The 18,027-nt window shown below is 56.6% G+C and overlaps 38 non-coding genes and 1 pseudogene across 38 annotated transcripts; all 39 read right to left on the bottom strand.

Moving 5' to 3' along the window:
• Positions 1-216: 216 nt before the first annotated feature.
• Positions 217-408, bottom strand: LOC140585348 (U2 spliceosomal RNA). Its single transcript, XR_011987308.1, has one exon. It is a non-coding gene; the product is annotated as a U2 spliceosomal RNA (small nuclear RNA).
• A 195-nt stretch (positions 409-603) lies between these two features.
• On the bottom strand, positions 604-717 carry LOC140584852 (U5 spliceosomal RNA). Its single transcript, XR_011986814.1, has one exon. It is a non-coding gene; the product is annotated as a U5 spliceosomal RNA (small nuclear RNA).
• A 427-nt stretch (positions 718-1,144) lies between these two features.
• Positions 1,145-1,336, bottom strand: LOC140585346 (U2 spliceosomal RNA). The gene has a single exon (XR_011987306.1). It is a non-coding gene; the product is annotated as a U2 spliceosomal RNA (small nuclear RNA).
• A 195-nt stretch (positions 1,337-1,531) lies between these two features.
• LOC140584850 (U5 spliceosomal RNA) lies at positions 1,532-1,645 on the bottom strand. Its single transcript, XR_011986812.1, has one exon. It is a non-coding gene; the product is annotated as a U5 spliceosomal RNA (small nuclear RNA).
• Positions 1,646-2,076: 431 nt separating this feature from the next.
• Positions 2,077-2,268, bottom strand: LOC140585345 (U2 spliceosomal RNA). The gene has a single exon (XR_011987305.1). It is a non-coding gene; the product is annotated as a U2 spliceosomal RNA (small nuclear RNA).
• A 195-nt stretch (positions 2,269-2,463) lies between these two features.
• On the bottom strand, positions 2,464-2,577 carry LOC140584849 (U5 spliceosomal RNA). The gene has a single exon (XR_011986811.1). It is a non-coding gene; the product is annotated as a U5 spliceosomal RNA (small nuclear RNA).
• A 438-nt stretch (positions 2,578-3,015) lies between these two features.
• Positions 3,016-3,207, bottom strand: LOC140585344 (U2 spliceosomal RNA). The gene has a single exon (XR_011987304.1). It is a non-coding gene; the product is annotated as a U2 spliceosomal RNA (small nuclear RNA).
• A 195-nt stretch (positions 3,208-3,402) lies between these two features.
• Positions 3,403-3,516, bottom strand: LOC140584848 (U5 spliceosomal RNA). The gene has a single exon (XR_011986810.1). It is a non-coding gene; the product is annotated as a U5 spliceosomal RNA (small nuclear RNA).
• Positions 3,517-3,947: 431 nt separating this feature from the next.
• Positions 3,948-4,139, bottom strand: LOC140585343 (U2 spliceosomal RNA). The gene has a single exon (XR_011987303.1). It is a non-coding gene; the product is annotated as a U2 spliceosomal RNA (small nuclear RNA).
• Positions 4,140-4,334: 195 nt separating this feature from the next.
• Positions 4,335-4,448, bottom strand: LOC140584847 (U5 spliceosomal RNA). The gene has a single exon (XR_011986809.1). It is a non-coding gene; the product is annotated as a U5 spliceosomal RNA (small nuclear RNA).
• A 426-nt stretch (positions 4,449-4,874) lies between these two features.
• On the bottom strand, positions 4,875-5,066 carry LOC140585342 (U2 spliceosomal RNA). Its single transcript, XR_011987302.1, has one exon. It is a non-coding gene; the product is annotated as a U2 spliceosomal RNA (small nuclear RNA).
• A 195-nt stretch (positions 5,067-5,261) lies between these two features.
• LOC140584846 (U5 spliceosomal RNA) lies at positions 5,262-5,375 on the bottom strand. The gene has a single exon (XR_011986808.1). It is a non-coding gene; the product is annotated as a U5 spliceosomal RNA (small nuclear RNA).
• Positions 5,376-5,800: 425 nt separating this feature from the next.
• Positions 5,801-5,992, bottom strand: LOC140585341 (U2 spliceosomal RNA). Its single transcript, XR_011987301.1, has one exon. It is a non-coding gene; the product is annotated as a U2 spliceosomal RNA (small nuclear RNA).
• Positions 5,993-6,187: 195 nt separating this feature from the next.
• LOC140584845 (U5 spliceosomal RNA) lies at positions 6,188-6,301 on the bottom strand. Its single transcript, XR_011986807.1, has one exon. It is a non-coding gene; the product is annotated as a U5 spliceosomal RNA (small nuclear RNA).
• Positions 6,302-6,751: 450 nt separating this feature from the next.
• On the bottom strand, positions 6,752-6,943 carry LOC140585340 (U2 spliceosomal RNA). The gene has a single exon (XR_011987300.1). It is a non-coding gene; the product is annotated as a U2 spliceosomal RNA (small nuclear RNA).
• A 195-nt stretch (positions 6,944-7,138) lies between these two features.
• On the bottom strand, positions 7,139-7,252 carry LOC140584844 (U5 spliceosomal RNA). Its single transcript, XR_011986806.1, has one exon. It is a non-coding gene; the product is annotated as a U5 spliceosomal RNA (small nuclear RNA).
• A 427-nt stretch (positions 7,253-7,679) lies between these two features.
• Positions 7,680-7,871, bottom strand: LOC140585339 (U2 spliceosomal RNA). The gene has a single exon (XR_011987299.1). It is a non-coding gene; the product is annotated as a U2 spliceosomal RNA (small nuclear RNA).
• Positions 7,872-8,066: 195 nt separating this feature from the next.
• On the bottom strand, positions 8,067-8,180 carry LOC140584843 (U5 spliceosomal RNA). The gene has a single exon (XR_011986805.1). It is a non-coding gene; the product is annotated as a U5 spliceosomal RNA (small nuclear RNA).
• Positions 8,181-8,607: 427 nt separating this feature from the next.
• LOC140585338 (U2 spliceosomal RNA) lies at positions 8,608-8,799 on the bottom strand. Its single transcript, XR_011987298.1, has one exon. It is a non-coding gene; the product is annotated as a U2 spliceosomal RNA (small nuclear RNA).
• A 195-nt stretch (positions 8,800-8,994) lies between these two features.
• On the bottom strand, positions 8,995-9,108 carry LOC140584842 (U5 spliceosomal RNA). Its single transcript, XR_011986804.1, has one exon. It is a non-coding gene; the product is annotated as a U5 spliceosomal RNA (small nuclear RNA).
• A 418-nt stretch (positions 9,109-9,526) lies between these two features.
• On the bottom strand, positions 9,527-9,718 carry LOC140585337 (U2 spliceosomal RNA). The gene has a single exon (XR_011987297.1). It is a non-coding gene; the product is annotated as a U2 spliceosomal RNA (small nuclear RNA).
• A 195-nt stretch (positions 9,719-9,913) lies between these two features.
• Positions 9,914-10,027, bottom strand: LOC140584841 (U5 spliceosomal RNA). Its single transcript, XR_011986803.1, has one exon. It is a non-coding gene; the product is annotated as a U5 spliceosomal RNA (small nuclear RNA).
• A 426-nt stretch (positions 10,028-10,453) lies between these two features.
• Positions 10,454-10,645, bottom strand: LOC140585335 (U2 spliceosomal RNA). Its single transcript, XR_011987295.1, has one exon. It is a non-coding gene; the product is annotated as a U2 spliceosomal RNA (small nuclear RNA).
• A 195-nt stretch (positions 10,646-10,840) lies between these two features.
• On the bottom strand, positions 10,841-10,954 carry LOC140584839 (U5 spliceosomal RNA). Its single transcript, XR_011986801.1, has one exon. It is a non-coding gene; the product is annotated as a U5 spliceosomal RNA (small nuclear RNA).
• Positions 10,955-11,382: 428 nt separating this feature from the next.
• On the bottom strand, positions 11,383-11,574 carry LOC140585334 (U2 spliceosomal RNA). Its single transcript, XR_011987294.1, has one exon. It is a non-coding gene; the product is annotated as a U2 spliceosomal RNA (small nuclear RNA).
• A 195-nt stretch (positions 11,575-11,769) lies between these two features.
• Positions 11,770-11,883, bottom strand: LOC140584838 (U5 spliceosomal RNA). Its single transcript, XR_011986800.1, has one exon. It is a non-coding gene; the product is annotated as a U5 spliceosomal RNA (small nuclear RNA).
• Positions 11,884-12,332: 449 nt separating this feature from the next.
• Positions 12,333-12,524, bottom strand: LOC140585333 (U2 spliceosomal RNA). The gene has a single exon (XR_011987293.1). It is a non-coding gene; the product is annotated as a U2 spliceosomal RNA (small nuclear RNA).
• A 195-nt stretch (positions 12,525-12,719) lies between these two features.
• On the bottom strand, positions 12,720-12,833 carry LOC140584837 (U5 spliceosomal RNA). The gene has a single exon (XR_011986799.1). It is a non-coding gene; the product is annotated as a U5 spliceosomal RNA (small nuclear RNA).
• A 450-nt stretch (positions 12,834-13,283) lies between these two features.
• LOC140585332 (U2 spliceosomal RNA) lies at positions 13,284-13,475 on the bottom strand. The gene has a single exon (XR_011987292.1). It is a non-coding gene; the product is annotated as a U2 spliceosomal RNA (small nuclear RNA).
• A 195-nt stretch (positions 13,476-13,670) lies between these two features.
• LOC140584836 (U5 spliceosomal RNA) lies at positions 13,671-13,784 on the bottom strand. The gene has a single exon (XR_011986798.1). It is a non-coding gene; the product is annotated as a U5 spliceosomal RNA (small nuclear RNA).
• Positions 13,785-14,209: 425 nt separating this feature from the next.
• On the bottom strand, positions 14,210-14,401 carry LOC140585331 (U2 spliceosomal RNA). Its single transcript, XR_011987291.1, has one exon. It is a non-coding gene; the product is annotated as a U2 spliceosomal RNA (small nuclear RNA).
• Positions 14,402-14,596: 195 nt separating this feature from the next.
• Positions 14,597-14,710, bottom strand: LOC140584835 (U5 spliceosomal RNA). Its single transcript, XR_011986797.1, has one exon. It is a non-coding gene; the product is annotated as a U5 spliceosomal RNA (small nuclear RNA).
• A 425-nt stretch (positions 14,711-15,135) lies between these two features.
• Positions 15,136-15,327, bottom strand: LOC140585329 (U2 spliceosomal RNA). The gene has a single exon (XR_011987289.1). It is a non-coding gene; the product is annotated as a U2 spliceosomal RNA (small nuclear RNA).
• A 193-nt stretch (positions 15,328-15,520) lies between these two features.
• Positions 15,521-15,634, bottom strand: LOC140584834 (U5 spliceosomal RNA). The gene has a single exon (XR_011986796.1). It is a non-coding gene; the product is annotated as a U5 spliceosomal RNA (small nuclear RNA).
• A 431-nt stretch (positions 15,635-16,065) lies between these two features.
• On the bottom strand, positions 16,066-16,257 carry LOC140585328 (U2 spliceosomal RNA). The gene has a single exon (XR_011987288.1). It is a non-coding gene; the product is annotated as a U2 spliceosomal RNA (small nuclear RNA).
• A 195-nt stretch (positions 16,258-16,452) lies between these two features.
• LOC140584833 (U5 spliceosomal RNA) lies at positions 16,453-16,566 on the bottom strand. Its single transcript, XR_011986795.1, has one exon. It is a non-coding gene; the product is annotated as a U5 spliceosomal RNA (small nuclear RNA).
• A 427-nt stretch (positions 16,567-16,993) lies between these two features.
• LOC140584098 (U2 spliceosomal RNA) lies at positions 16,994-17,184 on the bottom strand. The gene has a single exon (XR_011986134.1). It is a non-coding gene; the product is annotated as a U2 spliceosomal RNA (small nuclear RNA).
• Positions 17,185-17,379: 195 nt separating this feature from the next.
• LOC140584832 (U5 spliceosomal RNA) lies at positions 17,380-17,493 on the bottom strand. Its single transcript, XR_011986794.1, has one exon. It is a non-coding gene; the product is annotated as a U5 spliceosomal RNA (small nuclear RNA).
• Positions 17,494-17,925: 432 nt separating this feature from the next.
• LOC140584234 (U2 spliceosomal RNA) lies at positions 17,926-18,022 on the bottom strand (annotated as a pseudogene).
• Between the last annotated feature and the right edge of the window lie 5 nt (positions 18,023-18,027).

Here is an 18,027-nt window from a genome sequence, read left to right as displayed (position 1 = left end):
TAAAAAAAAAAAAAAAAAAAAAAAAAAAAAGAAAAACGGCGGGAAACGGGGGCCACGCACAGACAGGGCCCCCCCCCTCACAGCACTCAGTCTATTAGTCACTCACTCACTCACTCACTCACTCACTCACTCACTCACTCACTCACTCACTCAGTCAGTCAGTCAGTCAGTCAGTCAGTCAGTCAGTCAGTTCTGCCTTTCGACAACAGGGGGCAGTAGAGGTGCACCATTCCCGGAAGCACTGCAATACCGGGTCGATGCGTGGAGCGGACGGGGCAAGCCCCACTTCCGGCTCCCTGTTCCAAAAATCCGTTTAATATGTGGTCCCCTCCATGGGGGACGTATCAGATATTAAACTGATAAGAACAGATACTACACTTGATCTTAGCCAAAAGGCCGAGAAGCGATACCCACAAATTGCGCCCCGCCGGGCGCCGGCATGCGGGATGCCGACGGAGCTGGCGCGGCTCAGCCCTCACCAGCCCCTCTGGCAGGTGTCGCCCGGCGAGTCCACGCGTGATCCAGGGAGACCACAGCCGCGCCACCGGGCACCTAACGCCAGCCGCTAAGCCGGGCCCAGTCTTCCTTTGACAGCAGCAGTGCAGCTCTGCTTGGGCAGAGCCTCCAAAAATACCATGAACTCATCGCTATCCCTCTCCACGGAAATCTTTAGTAAAAGGCGAAAGATTTATACGGGATGAAGAGAGACCCGAGTCGATATGGGGCCGCCGCCAAGCCCGCCGCCGTTAGCCGGGCCTGCGTGACGCCCCCGCTCGGAGTAGAATGCCCAGGGGCGTCGCAGCCGCCGTCCTCGGGGCCCCGACTCCTCCCTGTCCTCCTGTCCTCTCAAAAGACAGCAATCATTTTAACAAACATGAGGGGAAATTCAAAAGGCAAAGATGACATCATGCCTTACCTCAGCGCAGCTGTCCACCGCACAAACAGTGTGTCACCTTCCTTTAAAAAAAAAAAAAAAAAAAAAAAAAAAAAGAAAAACGGCGGGAAACGGGGGCCACGCACAGACAGGGCCCCCCCCCTCACAGCACTCAGTCTATTAGTCACTCACTCACTCACTCACTCACTCACTCACTCAGTCAGTCAGTCAGTCAGTCAGTCAGTTCTGCCTTTCGACAACAGGGGGCAGTAGAGGTGCACCATTCCCGGAAGCACTGCAATACCGGGTCGATGCGTGGAGCGGACGGGGCAAGCCCCACTTCCGGCTCCCTGTTCCAAAAATCCGTTTAATATGTGGTCCCCTCCATGGGGGACGTATCAGATATTAAACTGATAAGAACAGATACTACACTTGATCTTAGCCAAAAGGCCGAGAAGCGATACCCACAAATTGCGCCCCGCCGGGCGCCGGCATGCGGGATGCCGACGGAGCTGGCGCGGCTCAGCCCTCACCAGCCCCTCTGGCAGGTGTCGCCCGGCGAGTCCACGCGTGATCCAGGGAGACCACAGCCGCGCCACCGGGCACCTAACGCCAGCCGCTAAGCCGGGCCCAGTCTTCCTTTGACAGCAGCAGTGCAGCTCTGCTTGGGCAGAGCCTCCAAAAATACCATGAACTCATCGCTATCCCTCTCCACGGAAATCTTTAGTAAAAGGCGAAAGATTTATACGGGATGAAGAGAGACCCGAGTCGATATGGGGCCGCCGCCAAGCCCGCCGCCGTTAGCCGGGCCTGCGTGACGCCCCCGCTCGGAGTAGAATGCCCAGGGGCGTCGCAGCCGCCGTCCTCGGGGCCCCGACTCCTCCCTGTCCTCCTGTCCTCTCAAAAGACAGCAATCATTTTAACAAACATGAGGGGAAATTCAAAAGGCAAAGATGACATCATGCCTTACCTCAGCGCAGCTGTCCACCGCACAAACAGTGTGTCACCTTCCTTTAAAAAAAAAAAAAAAAAAAAAAAAAAAAAGAAAAACGGCGGGAAACGGGGGCCACGCACAGACAGGGCCCCCCCCCTCACAGCACTCAGTCTATTAGTCACTCACTCACTCACTCACTCACTCAGTCAGTCAGTCAGTCAGTCAGTCAGTCAGTCAGTCAGTTCTGCCTTTCGACAACAGGGGGCAGTAGAGGTGCACCATTCCCGGAAGCACTGCAATACCGGGTCGATGCGTGGAGCGGACGGGGCAAGCCCCACTTCCGGCTCCCTGTTCCAAAAATCCGTTTAATATGTGGTCCCCTCCATGGGGGACGTATCAGATATTAAACTGATAAGAACAGATACTACACTTGATCTTAGCCAAAAGGCCGAGAAGCGATACCCACAAATTGCGCCCCGCCGGGCGCCGGCATGCGGGATGCCGACGGAGCTGGCGCGGCTCAGCCCTCACCAGCCCCTCTGGCAGGTGTCGCCCGGCGAGTCCACGCGTGATCCAGGGAGACCACAGCCGCGCCACCGGGCACCTAACGCCAGCCGCTAAGCCGGGCCCAGTCTTCCTTTGACAGCAGCAGTGCAGCTCTGCTTGGGCAGAGCCTCCAAAAATACCATGAACTCATCGCTATCCCTCTCCACGGAAATCTTTAGTAAAAGGCGAAAGATTTATACGGGATGAAGAGAGACCCGAGTCGATATGGGGCCGCCGCCAAGCCCGCCGCCGTTAGCCGGGCCTGCGTGACGCCCCCGCTCGGAGTAGAATGCCCAGGGGCGTCGCAGCCGCCGTCCTCGGGGCCCCGACTCCTCCCTGTCCTCCTGTCCTCTCAAAAGACAGCAATCATTTTAACAAACATGAGGGGAAATTCAAAAGGCAAAGATGACATCATGCCTTACCTCAGCGCAGCTGTCCACCGCACAAACAGTGTGTCACCTTCCTTTAAAAAAAAAAAAAAAAAAAAAAAAAAAAGAAAAACGGCGGGAAACGGGGGCCACGCACAGACAGGGCCCCCCCCCTCACAGCACTCAGTCTATTAGTCACTCACTCACTCACTCACTCACTCACTCACTCACTCAGTCAGTCAGTCAGTCAGTCAGTCAGTCAGTCAGTTCTGCCTTTCGACAACAGGGGGCAGTAGAGGTGCACCATTCCCGGAAGCACTGCAATACCGGGTCGATGCGTGGAGCGGACGGGGCAAGCCCCACTTCCGGCTCCCTGTTCCAAAAATCCGTTTAATATGTGGTCCCCTCCATGGGGGACGTATCAGATATTAAACTGATAAGAACAGATACTACACTTGATCTTAGCCAAAAGGCCGAGAAGCGATACCCACAAATTGCGCCCCGCCGGGCGCCGGCATGCGGGATGCCGACGGAGCTGGCGCGGCTCAGCCCTCACCAGCCCCTCTGGCAGGTGTCGCCCGGCGAGTCCACGCGTGATCCAGGGAGACCACAGCCGCGCCACCGGGCACCTAACGCCAGCCGCTAAGCCGGGCCCAGTCTTCCTTTGACAGCAGCAGTGCAGCTCTGCTTGGGCAGAGCCTCCAAAAATACCATGAACTCATCGCTATCCCTCTCCACGGAAATCTTTAGTAAAAGGCGAAAGATTTATACGGGATGAAGAGAGACCCGAGTCGATATGGGGCCGCCGCCAAGCCCGCCGCCGTTAGCCGGGCCTGCGTGACGCCCCCGCTCGGAGTAGAATGCCCAGGGGCGTCGCAGCCGCCGTCCTCGGGGCCCCGACTCCTCCCTGTCCTCCTGTCCTCTCAAAAGACAGCAATCATTTTAACAAACATGAGGGGAAATTCAAAAGGCAAAGATGACATCATGCCTTACCTCAGCGCAGCTGTCCACCGCACAAACAGTGTGTCACCTTCCTTTAAAAAAAAAAAAAAAAAAAAAAAAAAAAAGAAAAACGGCGGGAAACGGGGGCCACGCACAGACAGGGCCCCCCCCCTCACAGCACTCAGTCTATTAGTCACTCACTCACTCACTCACTCACTCACTCACTCACTCAGTCAGTCAGTCAGTCAGTCAGTCAGTTCTGCCTTTCGACAACAGGGGGCAGTAGAGGTGCACCATTCCCGGAAGCACTGCAATACCGGGTCGATGCGTGGAGCGGACGGGGCAAGCCCCACTTCCGGCTCCCTGTTCCAAAAATCCGTTTAATATGTGGTCCCCTCCATGGGGGACGTATCAGATATTAAACTGATAAGAACAGATACTACACTTGATCTTAGCCAAAAGGCCGAGAAGCGATACCCACAAATTGCGCCCCGCCGGGCGCCGGCATGCGGGATGCCGACGGAGCTGGCGCGGCTCAGCCCTCACCAGCCCCTCTGGCAGGTGTCGCCCGGCGAGTCCACGCGTGATCCAGGGAGACCACAGCCGCGCCACCGGGCACCTAACGCCAGCCGCTAAGCCGGGCCCAGTCTTCCTTTGACAGCAGCAGTGCAGCTCTGCTTGGGCAGAGCCTCCAAAAATACCATGAACTCATCGCTATCCCTCTCCACGGAAATCTTTAGTAAAAGGCGAAAGATTTATACGGGATGAAGAGAGACCCGAGTCGATATGGGGCCGCCGCCAAGCCCGCCGCCGTTAGCCGGGCCTGCGTGACGCCCCCGCTCGGAGTAGAATGCCCAGGGGCGTCGCAGCCGCCGTCCTCGGGGCCCCGACTCCTCCCTGTCCTCCTGTCCTCTCAAAAGACAGCAATCATTTTAACAAACATGAGGGGAAATTCAAAAGGCAAAGATGACATCATGCCTTACCTCAGCGCAGCTGTCCACCGCACAAACAGTGTGTCACCTTCCTTTAAAAAAAAAAAAAAAAAAAAAAAAAAAAGAAAAACGGCGGGAAACGGGGGCCACGCACAGACAGGGCCCCCCCCCTCACAGCACTCAGTCTATTAGTCACTCACTCACTCACTCACTCACTCAGTCAGTCAGTCAGTCAGTCAGTCAGTCAGTCAGTTCTGCCTTTCGACAACAGGGGGCAGTAGAGGTGCACCATTCCCGGAAGCACTGCAATACCGGGTCGATGCGTGGAGCGGACGGGGCAAGCCCCACTTCCGGCTCCCTGTTCCAAAAATCCGTTTAATATGTGGTCCCCTCCATGGGGGACGTATCAGATATTAAACTGATAAGAACAGATACTACACTTGATCTTAGCCAAAAGGCCGAGAAGCGATACCCACAAATTGCGCCCCGCCGGGCGCCGGCATGCGGGATGCCGACGGAGCTGGCGCGGCTCAGCCCTCACCAGCCCCTCTGGCAGGTGTCGCCCGGCGAGTCCACGCGTGATCCAGGGAGACCACAGCCGCGCCACCGGGCACCTAACGCCAGCCGCTAAGCCGGGCCCAGTCTTCCTTTGACAGCAGCAGTGCAGCTCTGCTTGGGCAGAGCCTCCAAAAATACCATGAACTCATCGCTATCCCTCTCCACGGAAATCTTTAGTAAAAGGCGAAAGATTTATACGGGATGAAGAGAGACCCGAGTCGATATGGGGCCGCCGCCAAGCCCGCCGCCGTTAGCCGGGCCTGCGTGACGCCCCCGCTCGGAGTAGAATGCCCAGGGGCGTCGCAGCCGCCGTCCTCGGGGCCCCGACTCCTCCCTGTCCTCCTGTCCTCTCAAAAGACAGCAATCATTTTAACAAACATGAGGGGAAATTCAAAAGGCAAAGATGACATCATGCCTTACCTCAGCGCAGCTGTCCACCGCACAAACAGTGTGTCACCTTCCTTTAAAAAAAAAAAAAAAAAAAAAAAAAAAGAAAAACGGCGGGAAACGGGGGCCACGCACAGACAGGGCCCCCCCCCTCACAGCACTCAGTCTATTAGTCACTCACTCACTCACTCACTCACTCAGTCAGTCAGTCAGTCAGTCAGTCAGTCAGTCAGTTCTGCCTTTCGACAACAGGGGGCAGTAGAGGTGCACCATTCCCGGAAGCACTGCAATACCGGGTCGATGCGTGGAGCGGACGGGGCAAGCCCCACTTCCGGCTCCCTGTTCCAAAAATCCGTTTAATATGTGGTCCCCTCCATGGGGGACGTATCAGATATTAAACTGATAAGAACAGATACTACACTTGATCTTAGCCAAAAGGCCGAGAAGCGATACCCACAAATTGCGCCCCGCCGGGCGCCGGCATGCGGGATGCCGACGGAGCTGGCGCGGCTCAGCCCTCACCAGCCCCTCTGGCAGGTGTCGCCCGGCGAGTCCACGCGTGATCCAGGGAGACCACAGCCGCGCCACCGGGCACCTAACGCCAGCCGCTAAGCCGGGCCCAGTCTTCCTTTGACAGCAGCAGTGCAGCTCTGCTTGGGCAGAGCCTCCAAAAATACCATGAACTCATCGCTATCCCTCTCCACGGAAATCTTTAGTAAAAGGCGAAAGATTTATACGGGATGAAGAGAGACCCGAGTCGATATGGGGCCGCCGCCAAGCCCGCCGCCGTTAGCCGGGCCTGCGTGACGCCCCCGCTCGGAGTAGAATGCCCAGGGGCGTCGCAGCCGCCGTCCTCGGGGCCCCGACTCCTCCCTGTCCTCCTGTCCTCTCAAAAGACAGCAATCATTTTAACAAACATGAGGGGAAATTCAAAAGGCAAAGATGACATCATGCCTTACCTCAGCGCAGCTGTCCACCGCACAAACAGTGTGTCACCTTCCTTTAAAAAAAAAAAAAAAAAAAAAAAAAAAAGAAAAACGGCGGGAAACGGGGGCCACGCACAGACAGGGCCCCCCCCCTCACAGCACTCAGTCTATTAGTCACTCACTCACTCACTCACTCACTCACTCACTCACTCACTCACTCACTCAGTCAGTCAGTCAGTCAGTCAGTCAGTCAGTCAGTTCTGCCTTTCGACAACAGGGGGCAGTAGAGGTGCACCATTCCCGGAAGCACTGCAATACCGGGTCGATGCGTGGAGCGGACGGGGCAAGCCCCACTTCCGGCTCCCTGTTCCAAAAATCCGTTTAATATGTGGTCCCCTCCATGGGGGACGTATCAGATATTAAACTGATAAGAACAGATACTACACTTGATCTTAGCCAAAAGGCCGAGAAGCGATACCCACAAATTGCGCCCCGCCGGGCGCCGGCATGCGGGATGCCGACGGAGCTGGCGCGGCTCAGCCCTCACCAGCCCCTCTGGCAGGTGTCGCCCGGCGAGTCCACGCGTGATCCAGGGAGACCACAGCCGCGCCACCGGGCACCTAACGCCAGCCGCTAAGCCGGGCCCAGTCTTCCTTTGACAGCAGCAGTGCAGCTCTGCTTGGGCAGAGCCTCCAAAAATACCATGAACTCATCGCTATCCCTCTCCACGGAAATCTTTAGTAAAAGGCGAAAGATTTATACGGGATGAAGAGAGACCCGAGTCGATATGGGGCCGCCGCCAAGCCCGCCGCCGTTAGCCGGGCCTGCGTGACGCCCCCGCTCGGAGTAGAATGCCCAGGGGCGTCGCAGCCGCCGTCCTCGGGGCCCCGACTCCTCCCTGTCCTCCTGTCCTCTCAAAAGACAGCAATCATTTTAACAAACATGAGGGGAAATTCAAAAGGCAAAGATGACATCATGCCTTACCTCAGCGCAGCTGTCCACCGCACAAACAGTGTGTCACCTTCCTTTAAAAAAAAAAAAAAAAAAAAAAAAAAAAAGAAAAACGGCGGGAAACGGGGGCCACGCACAGACAGGGCCCCCCCCCTCACAGCACTCAGTCTATTAGTCACTCACTCACTCACTCACTCACTCACTCACTCAGTCAGTCAGTCAGTCAGTCAGTCAGTTCTGCCTTTCGACAACAGGGGGCAGTAGAGGTGCACCATTCCCGGAAGCACTGCAATACCGGGTCGATGCGTGGAGCGGACGGGGCAAGCCCCACTTCCGGCTCCCTGTTCCAAAAATCCGTTTAATATGTGGTCCCCTCCATGGGGGACGTATCAGATATTAAACTGATAAGAACAGATACTACACTTGATCTTAGCCAAAAGGCCGAGAAGCGATACCCACAAATTGCGCCCCGCCGGGCGCCGGCATGCGGGATGCCGACGGAGCTGGCGCGGCTCAGCCCTCACCAGCCCCTCTGGCAGGTGTCGCCCGGCGAGTCCACGCGTGATCCAGGGAGACCACAGCCGCGCCACCGGGCACCTAACGCCAGCCGCTAAGCCGGGCCCAGTCTTCCTTTGACAGCAGCAGTGCAGCTCTGCTTGGGCAGAGCCTCCAAAAATACCATGAACTCATCGCTATCCCTCTCCACGGAAATCTTTAGTAAAAGGCGAAAGATTTATACGGGATGAAGAGAGACCCGAGTCGATATGGGGCCGCCGCCAAGCCCGCCGCCGTTAGCCGGGCCTGCGTGACGCCCCCGCTCGGAGTAGAATGCCCAGGGGCGTCGCAGCCGCCGTCCTCGGGGCCCCGACTCCTCCCTGTCCTCCTGTCCTCTCAAAAGACAGCAATCATTTTAACAAACATGAGGGGAAATTCAAAAGGCAAAGATGACATCATGCCTTACCTCAGCGCAGCTGTCCACCGCACAAACAGTGTGTCACCTTCCTTTAAAAAAAAAAAAAAAAAAAAAAAAAAAAAGAAAAACGGCGGGAAACGGGGGCCACGCACAGACAGGGCCCCCCCCCTCACAGCACTCAGTCTATTAGTCACTCACTCACTCACTCACTCACTCAGTCAGTCAGTCAGTCAGTCAGTCAGTCAGTCAGTTCTGCCTTTCGACAACAGGGGGCAGTAGAGGTGCACCATTCCCGGAAGCACTGCAATACCGGGTCGATGCGTGGAGCGGACGGGGCAAGCCCCACTTCCGGCTCCCTGTTCCAAAAATCCGTTTAATATGTGGTCCCCTCCATGGGGGACGTATCAGATATTAAACTGATAAGAACAGATACTACACTTGATCTTAGCCAAAAGGCCGAGAAGCGATACCCACAAATTGCGCCCCGCCGGGCGCCGGCATGCGGGATGCCGACGGAGCTGGCGCGGCTCAGCCCTCACCAGCCCCTCTGGCAGGTGTCGCCCGGCGAGTCCACGCGTGATCCAGGGAGACCACAGCCGCGCCACCGGGCACCTAACGCCAGCCGCTAAGCCGGGCCCAGTCTTCCTTTGACAGCAGCAGTGCAGCTCTGCTTGGGCAGAGCCTCCAAAAATACCATGAACTCATCGCTATCCCTCTCCACGGAAATCTTTAGTAAAAGGCGAAAGATTTATACGGGATGAAGAGAGACCCGAGTCGATATGGGGCCGCCGCCAAGCCCGCCGCCGTTAGCCGGGCCTGCGTGACGCCCCCGCTCGGAGTAGAATGCCCAGGGGCGTCGCAGCCGCCGTCCTCGGGGCCCCGACTCCTCCCTGTCCTCCTGTCCTCTCAAAAGACAGCAATCATTTTAACAAACATGAGGGGAAATTCAAAAGGCAAAGATGACATCATGCCTTACCTCAGCGCAGCTGTCCACCGCACAAACAGTGTGTCACCTTCCTTTAAAAAAAAAAAAAAAAAAAAAAAAAAAAGAAAAACGGCGGGAAACGGGGGCCACGCACAGACAGGGCCCCCCCCCTCACAGCACTCAGTCTATTAGTCACTCACTCACTCACTCAGTCAGTCAGTCAGTCAGTCAGTCAGTCAGTCAGTTCTGCCTTTCGACAACAGGGGGCAGTAGAGGTGCACCATTCCCGGAAGCACTGCAATACCGGGTCGATGCGTGGAGCGGACGGGGCAAGCCCCACTTCCGGCTCCCTGTTCCAAAAATCCGTTTAATATGTGGTCCCCTCCATGGGGGACGTATCAGATATTAAACTGATAAGAACAGATACTACACTTGATCTTAGCCAAAAGGCCGAGAAGCGATACCCACAAATTGCGCCCCGCCGGGCGCCGGCATGCGGGATGCCGACGGAGCTGGCGCGGCTCAGCCCTCACCAGCCCCTCTGGCAGGTGTCGCCCGGCGAGTCCACGCGTGATCCAGGGAGACCACAGCCGCGCCACCGGGCACCTAACGCCAGCCGCTAAGCCGGGCCCAGTCTTCCTTTGACAGCAGCAGTGCAGCTCTGCTTGGGCAGAGCCTCCAAAAATACCATGAACTCATCGCTATCCCTCTCCACGGAAATCTTTAGTAAAAGGCGAAAGATTTATACGGGATGAAGAGAGACCCGAGTCGATATGGGGCCGCCGCCAAGCCCGCCGCCGTTAGCCGGGCCTGCGTGACGCCCCCGCTCGGAGTAGAATGCCCAGGGGCGTCGCAGCCGCCGTCCTCGGGGCCCCGACTCCTCCCTGTCCTCCTGTCCTCTCAAAAGACAGCAATCATTTTAACAAACATGAGGGGAAATTCAAAAGGCAAAGATGACATCATGCCTTACCTCAGCGCAGCTGTCCACCGCACAAACAGTGTGTCACCTTCCTTTAAAAAAAAAAAAAAAAAAAAAAAAAAAAGAAAAACGGCGGGAAACGGGGGCCACGCACAGACAGGGCCCCCCCCCTCACAGCACTCAGTCTATTAGTCACTCACTCACTCACTCACTCACTCACTCACTCAGTCAGTCAGTCAGTCAGTCAGTCAGTTCTGCCTTTCGACAACAGGGGGCAGTAGAGGTGCACCATTCCCGGAAGCACTGCAATACCGGGTCGATGCGTGGAGCGGACGGGGCAAGCCCCACTTCCGGCTCCCTGTTCCAAAAATCCGTTTAATATGTGGTCCCCTCCATGGGGGACGTATCAGATATTAAACTGATAAGAACAGATACTACACTTGATCTTAGCCAAAAGGCCGAGAAGCGATACCCACAAATTGCGCCCCGCCGGGCGCCGGCATGCGGGATGCCGACGGAGCTGGCGCGGCTCAGCCCTCACCAGCCCCTCTGGCAGGTGTCGCCCGGCGAGTCCACGCGTGATCCAGGGAGACCACAGCCGCGCCACCGGGCACCTAACGCCAGCCGCTAAGCCGGGCCCAGTCTTCCTTTGACAGCAGCAGTGCAGCTCTGCTTGGGCAGAGCCTCCAAAAATACCATGAACTCATCGCTATCCCTCTCCACGGAAATCTTTAGTAAAAGGCGAAAGATTTATACGGGATGAAGAGAGACCCGAGTCGATATGGGGCCGCCGCCAAGCCCGCCGCCGTTAGCCGGGCCTGCGTGACGCCCCCGCTCGGAGTAGAATGCCCAGGGGCGTCGCAGCCGCCGTCCTCGGGGCCCCGACTCCTCCCTGTCCTCCTGTCCTCTCAAAAGACAGCAATCATTTTAACAAACATGAGGGGAAATTCAAAAGGCAAAGATGACATCATGCCTTACCTCAGCGCAGCTGTCCACCGCACAAACAGTGTGTCACCTTCCTTTAAAAAAAAAAAAAAAAAAAAAAAAAAAAAAGAAAAACGGCGGGAAACGGGGGCCACGCACAGACAGGGCCCCCCCCCTCACAGCACTCAGTCTATTAGTCACTCACTCACTCACTCACTCACTCACTCACTCAGTCAGTCAGTCAGTCAGTCAGTCAGTTCTGCCTTTCGACAACAGGGGGCAGTAGAGGTGCACCATTCCCGGAAGCACTGCAATACCGGGTCGATGCGTGGAGCGGACGGGGCAAGCCCCACTTCCGGCTCCCTGTTCCAAAAATCCGTTTAATATGTGGTCCCCTCCATGGGGGACGTATCAGATATTAAACTGATAAGAACAGATACTACACTTGATCTTAGCCAAAAGGCCGAGAAGCGATACCCACAAATTGCGCCCCGCCGGGCGCCGGCATGCGGGATGCCGACGGAGCTGGCGCGGCTCAGCCCTCACCAGCCCCTCTGGCAGGTGTCGCCCGGCGAGTCCACGCGTGATCCAGGGAGACCACAGCCGCGCCACCGGGCACCTAACGCCAGCCGCTAAGCCGGGCCCAGTCTTCCTTTGACAGCAGCAGTGCAGCTCTGCTTGGGCAGAGCCTCCAAAAATACCATGAACTCATCGCTATCCCTCTCCACGGAAATCTTTAGTAAAAGGCGAAAGATTTATACGGGATGAAGAGAGACCCGAGTCGATATGGGGCCGCCGCCAAGCCCGCCGCCGTTAGCCGGGCCTGCGTGACGCCCCCGCTCGGAGTAGAATGCCCAGGGGCGTCGCAGCCGCCGTCCTCGGGGCCCCGACTCCTCCCTGTCCTCCTGTCCTCTCAAAAGACAGCAATCATTTTAACAAACATGAGGGGAAATTCAAAAGGCAAAGATGACATCATGCCTTACCTCAGCGCAGCTGTCCACCGCACAAACAGTGTGTCACCTTCCTTTAAAAAAAAAAAAAAAAAAAAAAAAAAAGAAAAACGGCGGGAAACGGGGGCCACGCACAGACAGGGCCCCCCCCCTCACAGCACTCAGTCTATTAGTCACTCACTCACTCACTCACTCACTCACTCACTCACTCACTCACTCACTCAGTCAGTCAGTCAGTCAGTCAGTCAGTCAGTCAGTTCTGCCTTTCGACAACAGGGGGCAGTAGAGGTGCACCATTCCCGGAAGCACTGCAATACCGGGTCGATGCGTGGAGCGGACGGGGCAAGCCCCACTTCCGGCTCCCTGTTCCAAAAATCCGTTTAATATGTGGTCCCCTCCATGGGGGACGTATCAGATATTAAACTGATAAGAACAGATACTACACTTGATCTTAGCCAAAAGGCCGAGAAGCGATACCCACAAATTGCGCCCCGCCGGGCGCCGGCATGCGGGATGCCGACGGAGCTGGCGCGGCTCAGCCCTCACCAGCCCCTCTGGCAGGTGTCGCCCGGCGAGTCCACGCGTGATCCAGGGAGACCACAGCCGCGCCACCGGGCACCTAACGCCAGCCGCTAAGCCGGGCCCAGTCTTCCTTTGACAGCAGCAGTGCAGCTCTGCTTGGGCAGAGCCTCCAAAAATACCATGAACTCATCGCTATCCCTCTCCACGGAAATCTTTAGTAAAAGGCGAAAGATTTATACGGGATGAAGAGAGACCCGAGTCGATATGGGGCCGCCGCCAAGCCCGCCGCCGTTAGCCGGGCCTGCGTGACGCCCCCGCTCGGAGTAGAATGCCCAGGGGCGTCGCAGCCGCCGTCCTCGGGGCCCCGACTCCTCCCTGTCCTCCTGTCCTCTCAAAAGACAGCAATCATTTTAACAAACATGAGGGGAAATTCAAAAGGCAAAGATGACATCATGCCTTACCTCAGCGCAGCTGTCCACCGCACAAACAGTGTGTCACCTTCCTTTAAAAAAAAAAAAAAAAAAAAAAAAAAAAGAAAAACGGCGGGAAACGGGGGCCACGCACAGACAGGGCCCCCCCCCTCACAGCACTCAGTCTATTAGTCACTCACTCACTCACTCACTCACTCACTCACTCACTCACTCACTCACTCAGTCAGTCAGTCAGTCAGTCAGTCAGTCAGTCAGTTCTGCCTTTCGACAACAGGGGGCAGTAGAGGTGCACCATTCCCGGAAGCACTGCAATACCGGGTCGATGCGTGGAGCGGACGGGGCAAGCCCCACTTCCGGCTCCCTGTTCCAAAAATCCGTTTAATATGTGGTCCCCTCCATGGGGGACGTATCAGATATTAAACTGATAAGAACAGATACTACACTTGATCTTAGCCAAAAGGCCGAGAAGCGATACCCACAAATTGCGCCCCGCCGGGCGCCGGCATGCGGGATGCCGACGGAGCTGGCGCGGCTCAGCCCTCACCAGCCCCTCTGGCAGGTGTCGCCCGGCGAGTCCACGCGTGATCCAGGGAGACCACAGCCGCGCCACCGGGCACCTAACGCCAGCCGCTAAGCCGGGCCCAGTCTTCCTTTGACAGCAGCAGTGCAGCTCTGCTTGGGCAGAGCCTCCAAAAATACCATGAACTCATCGCTATCCCTCTCCACGGAAATCTTTAGTAAAAGGCGAAAGATTTATACGGGATGAAGAGAGACCCGAGTCGATATGGGGCCGCCGCCAAGCCCGCCGCCGTTAGCCGGGCCTGCGTGACGCCCCCGCTCGGAGTAGAATGCCCAGGGGCGTCGCAGCCGCCGTCCTCGGGGCCCCGACTCCTCCCTGTCCTCCTGTCCTCTCAAAAGACAGCAATCATTTTAACAAACATGAGGGGAAATTCAAAAGGCAAAGATGACATCATGCCTTACCTCAGCGCAGCTGTCCACCGCACAAACAGTGTGTCACCTTCCTTTAAAAAAAAAAAAAAAAAAAAAAAAAAAGAAAAACGGCGGGAAACGGGGGCCACGCACAGACAGGGCCCCCCCCCTCACAGCACTCAGTCTATTAGTCACTCACTCACTCACTCACTCACTCAGTCAGTCAGTCAGTCAGTCAGTCAGTCAGTCAGTTCTGCCTTTCGACAACAGGGGGCAGTAGAGGTGCACCATTCCCGGAAGCACTGCAATACCGGGTCGATGCGTGGAGCGGACGGGGCAAGCCCCACTTCCGGCTCCCTGTTCCAAAAATCCGTTTAATATGTGGTCCCCTCCATGGGGGACGTATCAGATATTAAACTGATAAGAACAGATACTACACTTGATCTTAGCCAAAAGGCCGAGAAGCGATACCCACAAATTGCGCCCCGCCGGGCGCCGGCATGCGGGATGCCGACGGAGCTGGCGCGGCTCAGCCCTCACCAGCCCCTCTGGCAGGTGTCGCCCGGCGAGTCCACGCGTGATCCAGGGAGACCACAGCCGCGCCACCGGGCACCTAACGCCAGCCGCTAAGCCGGGCCCAGTCTTCCTTTGACAGCAGCAGTGCAGCTCTGCTTGGGCAGAGCCTCCAAAAATACCATGAACTCATCGCTATCCCTCTCCACGGAAATCTTTAGTAAAAGGCGAAAGATTTATACGGGATGAAGAGAGACCCGAGTCGATATGGGGCCGCCGCCAAGCCCGCCGCCGTTAGCCGGGCCTGCGTGACGCCCCCGCTCGGAGTAGAATGCCCAGGGGCGTCGCAGCCGCCGTCCTCGGGGCCCCGACTCCTCCCTGTCCTCCTGTCCTCTCAAAAGACAGCAATCATTTTAACAAACATGAGGGGAAATTCAAAAGGCAAAGATGACATCATGCCTTACCTCAGCGCAGCTGTCCACCGCACAAACAGTGTGTCACCTTCCTTTAAAAAAAAAAAAAAAAAAAAAAAAAAAGAAAAACGGCGGGAAACGGGGGCCACGCACAGACAGGGCCCCCCCCCTCACAGCACTCAGTCTATTAGTCACTCACTCACTCACTCACTCACTCACTCACTCAGTCAGTCAGTCAGTCAGTCAGTCAGTTCTGCCTTTCGACAACAGGGGGCAGTAGAGGTGCACCATTCCCGGAAGCACTGCAATACCGGGTCGATGCGTGGAGCGGACGGGGCAAGCCCCACTTCCGGCTCCCTGTTCCAAAAATCCGTTTAATATGTGGTCCCCTCCATGGGGGACGTATCAGATATTAAACTGATAAGAACAGATACTACACTTGATCTTAGCCAAAAGGCCGAGAAGCGATACCCACAAATGCGCCCCGCCGGGCGCCGGCATGCGGGATGCCGACGGAGCTGGCGCGGCTCAGCCCTCACCAGCCCCTCTGGCAGGTGTCGCCCGGCGAGTCCACGCGTGATCCAGGAGACCACAGCCGCGCCACCGGGCACCTAACGCCAGCCGCTAAGCCGGGCCCAGTCTTCCTTTGACAGCAGCAGTGCAGCTCTGCTTGGGCAGAGCCTCCAAAAATACCATGAACTCATCGCTATCCCTCTCCACGGAAATCTTTAGTAAAAGGCGAAAGATTTATACGGGATGAAGAGAGACCCGAGTCGATATGGGGCCGCCGCCAAGCCCGCCGCCGTTAGCCGGGCCTGCGTGACGCCCCCGCTCGGAGTAGAATGCCCAGGGGCGTCGCAGCCGCCGTCCTCGGGCCCCGACTCCTCCCTGTCCTCCTGTCCTCTCAAAAGACAGCAATCATTTTAACAAACATGAGGGGAAATTCAAAAGGCAAAGATGACATCATGCCTTACCTCAGCGCAGCTGTCCACCGCACAAACAGTGTGTCACCTTCCTTTAAAAAAAAAAAAAAAAAAAAAAAAAAAAAAGAAAAACGGCGGGAAACGGGGGCCACGCACAGACAGGGCCCCCCCCCTCACAGCACTCAGTCTATTAGTCACTCACTCACTCACTCACTCACTCACTCAGTCAGTCAGTCAGTCAGTCAGTCAGTCAGTCAGTTCTGCCTTTCGACAACAGGGGGCAGTAGAGGTGCACCATTCCCGGAAGCACTGCAATACCGGGTCGATGCGTGGAGCGGACGGGGCAAGCCCCACTTCCGGCTCCCTGTTCCAAAAATCCGTTTAATATGTGGTCCCCTCCATGGGGGACGTATCAGATATTAAACTGATAAGAACAGATACTACACTTGATCTTAGCCAAAAGGCCGAGAAGCGATACCCACAAATTGCGCCCCGCCGGGCGCCGGCATGCGGGATGCCGACGGAGCTGGCGCGGCTCAGCCCTCACCAGCCCCTCTGGCAGGTGTCGCCCGGCGAGTCCACGCGTGATCCAGGGAGACCACAGCCGCGCCACCGGGCACCTAACGCCAGCCGCTAAGCCGGGCCCAGTCTTCCTTTGACAGCAGCAGTGCAGCTCTGCTTGGGCAGAGCCTCCAAAAATACCATGAACTCATCGCTATCCCTCTCCACGGAAATCTTTAGTAAAAGGCGAAAGATTTATACGGGATGAAGAGAGACCCGAGTCGATATGGGCCGCCGCCAAGCCCGCCGCCGTTAGCCGGGCCTGCGTGACGCCCCCGCTCGGAGTAGAATGCCCAGGGGCGTCGCAGCCGCCGTCCTCGGGGCCCGACTCCTCCCTGTCCTCCTGTCCTCTCAAAAGACAGCAATCATTTTAACAAACATGAGGGGAAATTCAAAAGGCAAAGATGACATCATGCCTTACCTCAGCGCAGCTGTCCACCGCACAAAACAGTGTGTCACCTTCCTTTAAAAAAAAAAAAAAAAAAAAAAAAAAAAAAGAAAAACGGCGGGAAACGGGGGCCACGCACAGACAGGGCCCCCCCCCTCACAGCACTCAGTCTATTAGTCACTCACTCACTCACTCACTCACTCAGTCAGTCAGTCAGTCAGTCAGTCAGTCAGTCAGTTCTGCCTTTCGACAACAGGGGGCAGTAGAGGTGCACCATTCCCGGAAGCACTGCAATACCGGGTCGATGCGTGGAGCGACGGGGCAAGCCCCACTTCCGGCTCCCTGTTCCAAAAATCCGTTTAATATGTGGTCCCCTCCATGGGGGACGTATCAGATATTAAACTGATAAGAACAGATACTACACTTGATCTTAGCCAAAAGGCCGAGAAGCGATACCCACAAATTGCGCCCCGCCGGGCGCCGGCATGCGGGATGCCGACGGAGCTGGCGCGGCTCAGCCCTCACCAGCCCCTCTGGCAGGTGTCGCCCGGCGAGTCCACGCGTGATCCAGGGAGACCACAGCCGCGCCACCGGGCACCTAACGCCAGCCGCTAAGCCGGGCCCAGTCTTCCTTTGACAGCAGCAGTGCAGCTCTGCTTGGGCAGAGCCTCCAAAAATACCATGAACTCATCGCTATCCCTCTCCACGGAAATCTTTAGTAAAAGGCGAAAGATTTATACGGGATGAAGAGAGACCCGAGTCGATATGGGGCCGCCGCCAAGCCCGCCGCCGTAGCCGGGCCTGCGTGACGCCCCCGCTCGGAGTAGAATGCCCAGGGGCGTCGCAGCCGCCGTCCTCGGGGCCCCGACTCCTCCCTGTCCTCCTGTCCTCTCAAAAGACAGCAATCATTTTAACAAACATGAGGGGAAATTCAAAAGGCAAAGATGACATCATGCCTTACCTCAGCGCAGCTGTCCACCGCACAAACAGTGTGTCACCTTCCTTTAAAAAAAAAAAAAAAAAAAAAAAAAAAAGAAAAACGGCGGAAAACGGGGGCCACGCACAGACAGGGCCCCCCCCCTCACAGCACTCAGTCTATTAGTCACTCACTCACTCACTCACTCACTCACTCACTCAGTCAGTCAGTCAGTCAGTCAGTCAGTTCTGCCTTTCGACAACAGGGGGCAGTAGAGGTGCACCATTCCCGGAAGCACTGCAATACCGGGTCGATGCGTGGAGCGGACGGGGCAAGCCCCACTTCCGGCTCCCTGTTCCAAAAATCCGTTTAATATGTGGT

This window comes from Paramormyrops kingsleyae, unplaced genomic scaffold (assembly GCF_048594095.1).
Source record: "Paramormyrops kingsleyae isolate MSU_618 unplaced genomic scaffold, PKINGS_0.4 ups31, whole genome shotgun sequence".
Classification (NCBI taxonomy): Eukaryota; Metazoa; Chordata; class Actinopteri; order Osteoglossiformes; family Mormyridae; genus Paramormyrops; species Paramormyrops kingsleyae.
This window is presented reverse-complemented; position numbering and strand designations above follow the sequence as displayed.